This window comes from Capricornis sumatraensis, chromosome 13 (genome assembly GCF_032405125.1).
Source record: "Capricornis sumatraensis isolate serow.1 chromosome 13, serow.2, whole genome shotgun sequence".
Lineage (NCBI taxonomy): Eukaryota > Metazoa > Chordata > Mammalia > Artiodactyla > Bovidae > Capricornis > Capricornis sumatraensis.
This window is the reverse complement of record NC_091081.1, coordinates 87203230-87208177: the sequence shown is the minus strand read 5'-3', so window position 1 is coordinate 87208177 and position 4948 is coordinate 87203230. Positions and strand designations below refer to the sequence as shown.

General features: G+C 39.0%; 1 non-coding gene across 1 annotated transcript; it reads right to left on the bottom strand.

The window, feature by feature from the left end:
* Positions 1–1548: 1548 nt before the first annotated feature.
* TRNAW-CCA (transfer RNA tryptophan (anticodon CCA)) lies at positions 1549–1620 on the bottom strand. Its single transcript has one exon. It is a non-coding gene; the product is annotated as a tRNA-Trp (tRNA).
* Positions 1621–4948: the final 3328 nt, after the last annotated feature.

Sequence of the window (4948 nt, the reverse complement as noted above, 5' to 3'; positions counted from 1 at the left end):
TTACAGCCACCCACATATATTCCTGAAAAACACAGAGTTGGAAGATACTTCATAAACCAGGGGACAATTAAAGTCAAGTTACCATTATGTTACAAAGAATTTGTTACAAATAAATTTGTCTTTTTATCTGACAAAGGATAGGTTAATACTTGGAGTTCTTTTACTCAGTTTTGAAAGGAATTAAGCCATCTACAGTGGGTCAGGAAGATCTCCTGGAGGAGGGCATGGCAATCCACTCCAATATTCTTGCCTGAAGAATCCCATGGATAGAGGAGCTTGGTGGGCTACAGTCCATAGCATCACAAATAGTTGGGCATGACAGAAGCAACTTAGCATGCACACATAGTGCTTATAATAATAAAAAAAAATTACCAACACATGAAAATGGAGAGAAAGTTACCATATACTTATCACACAGCTTCAGAAACTAACAACTCATGATTAATCTTGTTTTATCTACATATAACAGCACACACGCCCACATTTTCTCCATCTCTAGGATTATTTTGAAGCAAAGGCATGACATAAATTTATCCCATCCATAAATATTTCAGTGCATACCTGTAAAAGACTCTGAAAAATATGACAAAATCATTATCTCACCTAAAACAAGGAAAATAAAATTTAATGTTAATAACCACCTAGTAGGTGTTAACTGTCTCATAATTGTAAAGTGCATTTTTGGAATTGGCATCAAAATAACATTCACACGATTCTTAAGCCTCTTTTAACCCACACCCTCACCTGAGTCATTTTTTGCCCTGAAGTTTTATTTGCTGATGAAACTGAGTCCTTTGTCTACCAGCTCTTGTGGGGAAATCGCTAATTGCATCCCTGTGGTATCCTTTAACATGTTCATCTTTTCCTGAACTTCCTGTGAATTGGGTAGTGAGATCTGAAGGCTTAATCTGAGATCAAATTTTGGCAAGAATAATCTCATGCATCTTAGAGTGTATTGTCTGCTTCCTTCCATCAGGAAACATGAACAGTTACCTTCCTTTTGTGATGAGAGGTTTTCATAGTGGTATTTATAACCTTGGTCCACAGTGTCATCAGTTGTCATCAAGTGCCGATAATTTAATAATCACTCATGTATTCTCTCTTCACTAATTAGCTGGGACACTATCAAGAAAAAATTCTCATGATATTTGGTTTTACTGTGATAAAGCTCACAAAAGAAAGTGAAAGGTTGTTGAACCATGCAAAGACGCTGGGATTCTTGGCCTCAGGAGGAGAGAAATTCAATCTGGGGCCAGAGATGAGGCATGATTGCTTAGAGCTTTTGTGTAATAAAGTTTTATTAAAGTATAAAGGAGATAGAGAAAGCTTCTGACATAGGCATCAGAAGGGGGCAGAAAGAGTACCCCCTTGCTAGGGTTAGCAGTGGAGTTATACACTCTCCAATTAGTTACTGGAGTGAAGTTAAGTCACTCAGTCATGCCCGACTCTTTGCGACCCCATGGGCTGTAGCCTACCAGGCTCCTCTGTCCCTGGGATTCTCCAGTGAAGAATACTGGAGTGGGTTGCCATTTCCTTCTCCAGGAGATCTTCCCAACCCAGGGATTGAACCCAGGTCTCCTGCATTGGAGGCAGACGCTTTACCATCTGAGCCACCTGGGAAGTCCAGAGAATGTCTGCAGGTTGTAAAGACCTCACCAGACCTACTCCCATAATGTACACTTTAAGATTACAGGATGAGCCAGAGGCTTAATCCAGAGACTGTCCTCAGGCAGGACACATTGTTATGTAATCCTAAGGAATGTAGAGGGGAAAAAGTTTGTCCTTCCTTCCTCCCAGAGAATCCCAGACCCCTCTTTCTTTGGGGACCCCTAGACTTCTTCTCAACCTGCCTAGGAAATGACTCTCTCAGAAAGGCAAGTTAAAGTTTTGAATATTTTTTTCAGTTTTTTTAAAAACTAGTTTTTGAAATAGTGAATATGTTCTCTAGTATCCTGAAAAGATAACCAGAAAGCTTATTTATTCATTTATTTGAGTACTTTTAAAAAGGAAAAGATTTAAACATTGTTGTATTAAATCCACTGTTGTTTATTATACTAATTTTTTTTTTCCTTTTTTGATGTGGACCATTTTTAAAGTCTTTAAAGTATTGGCTCTTTTTTATTTTTCAGTTTTTTAGGCAAAAGGCATGTGGGATCTTAACTCCCTGACCAGGGATTGAACCGTATCTTCTCCTTTGGAAGGTAAAGTCTTAACAAGTGGATCACCAGGGAAGTCCCTTATTATACTTATTGTTCAGTAAGTAATCTGAACGTAATCTGATGTTCAGAGTTTGATCATTTTTCAGCCAGCAAGAGCTTCTTCAATTTGGCTACTGGGTCCTTTTATAAGACTTTATTTTATAGAAACATACAATGCATATAGAAAATGTACCTATCATTCAGCCTATAGCTCACTGAATTTTCCCAAATTTAGAACACCCGGATCAAAGACTAGAACATTACCAGCAAGTGCTAAATCCTAAGACAATGGGAAGGGTGACTATAGATGATATTTCTACTCATTTTACAAAACCATTCCCCATCATCACAAAATGCATGTGGGAGATAGGGTATACAAAAAGTCTCTTGGGAACAAACTGGTTATTCTTTACTTGGTAGAATTGGGAGTCTGGTGTTTTCCTTCCACCAGAGCAGTCTGATATTGGACTGTGTTGACCAATTCCTAAAAAAGTTCCAGGACCTGGAAAAATTAATGTTTGCAGATGAACATTTTTTATGGAGGACGTTCTTCTTTCATAACATTTTTTATTAGAAGAGTCCCCCCTTGCATAATCGATTCTTGACAAAATTTCCCTCTTGCCATATGGGTCATATCTCTATATTCTAATCTGAAAGTGACTTTCCAGTTGTGAATTACAACAAATGATTCTTAGTCACCTAATCAGGAAAGGATTTTTCAAACAGGAACACAAGTTGAGGTAAAAAGTGGGAAGCCAGTGTTTATTAAATACTTTCATGTGTCAGGTACTGTCCTTGATACTTTTTATAAGTATCAAAACTAATCTATACCAGAAACCCCCAGGGAAGTAAGAGTCTTCATTTTATAAATAGAAGCAATGAGGTTTAAAAATTGGAAAGTTACTCTTTCAAGGGCACACAGTTCGTGAGTTGTTGATCCTAGAACTAAAAATCGTTCCTTCTGTGACATATTTTTCTACCATAATAAACTTGTTTTCCTCTTCCACCCCAGTCTTCAAGGAGAGACATTGTACTAATAACCTCTTTATCTTTTCTTTTTTTAAACTGTGTACTAATAATCTGTTCAAGTGGACTGGAAACTCCCTCCAAAGTGTTCTGATATATCGCATTGGTAAAAATCAATGTGTCCACAAGAGTTAATCCTGTTAAATTTATAAAGATACATTTACTTTATTGGTGTTAATTGTGTCACTAAATTTATGCCACTCTGTCCCAAGGTATCAGTGCTTATCTCTATCAACACAGATTCCTGGAAACATAGAAGAGACACTGAGAGATACCTGTACAATTTTTATTAGTCTACAAATACTGGTGATGGACAGGGAGGCCTGGCACGCTGCGGCCCATGGGGTCACAAAGAGTCGGACACGACTGAGCTACTGAACCGAACTGAACTCTGCCTAAAGGGTGATCGTCACAAAGGACTGCCAGGGTCACCTCTTTAAAAGTGAAGTCCCAGAACCAATGCCAAGAATGGTCTATAAGGATGTGCCCATGTTGCCTGGAATATTAATCTTCTGGAAGGCTGCTTCTCCTGGGGTTACTTGATGAAACACAGAATCATTGGAAATATTTTCTCTTGGATAATCTGGCTTTGCATTTTTATTACACACCTAGAGTTTCACGGAGGATTTACGGGGGAGTAAGGAACAATTACGATTGTGATGTGAGAGGGCATCAGAGGGAAGACACACTGAAACCATAATCACAGAAAAATAGCCAATCTGATCACATGGACCACAGCTTTGACTAACTCAAAGAAACTAAGCCACGCCATGTGGGGCCACCCAAGATGGACGGGTCATGGTGGAGAGGTCTGACAGAATGTGGTCCATCGGAGAAGGGAATGGCAAACCACTTCAGTATTCTTGCCTTGAGAACCCCATGAACAGTATGAAAAGGCAAAATGATAGGATACTGAAAGAGGAATCCCACAGGTCAGTAGGTGTCCAATATGCTACAGGAGATCAGTGGAGAAATAACTCCAGAAAGAATGAAGGGATGGAGCCAAAGCAAAAACAATACCCAGTTGTGGATGTGACTGGTGATAGAAGCAAGGTCCAATGCTGTAAAGAGCAATATTGCATAGGAAGCTGGAATGTCAGGTCCATGAATCAAGGCAAATTGGAAGTGGTCAAATAAGAGATGGCAAGAGTGAACGTCGACATTCTAGGAATCAGTGAACTAAAATGGACTGGAACAGGTGAATTTAACTCAGATGACCATTATATCTACTACTGTGGGCAGGAATACCTTAGAAGAAATGGAGTAGCCATCATAGTCAACAAGAGAGTCTGAAATGCAGTACTTGGATGCAATCTCAAAAACAACAGAATGATCTCTTTGTTTCCAAGGCAAACCATTCAATATCAGAGTAATCCAAGTCTATGCCCCAACCAGTAATGCTGAAGAAGCTGAAGTTGAATGGTTCTATGAAGACTTACAAGACCTTCTAGAACTAACACCCAAAAAAGGTGTCCTTTTCATTATAGGGGACTGGAATGAAAAAGTAGGAAGTCAAGAAACACCTGGAGTAACAGGCAAATTTGGCATTAGATATGGAATGAAGCAGGGCAAAGGCTAATAGAGTTTTGCCAAGAGAACACACTGGTCATAACAAACACTCTCTTCCAATAACTCAGGAAAAGACTCTACACGTGGACATCACCAGATGGTCAACACCTAAATCAGATTGATTATATTCTTTGCAGCCAAAGATGAAGAAGCTC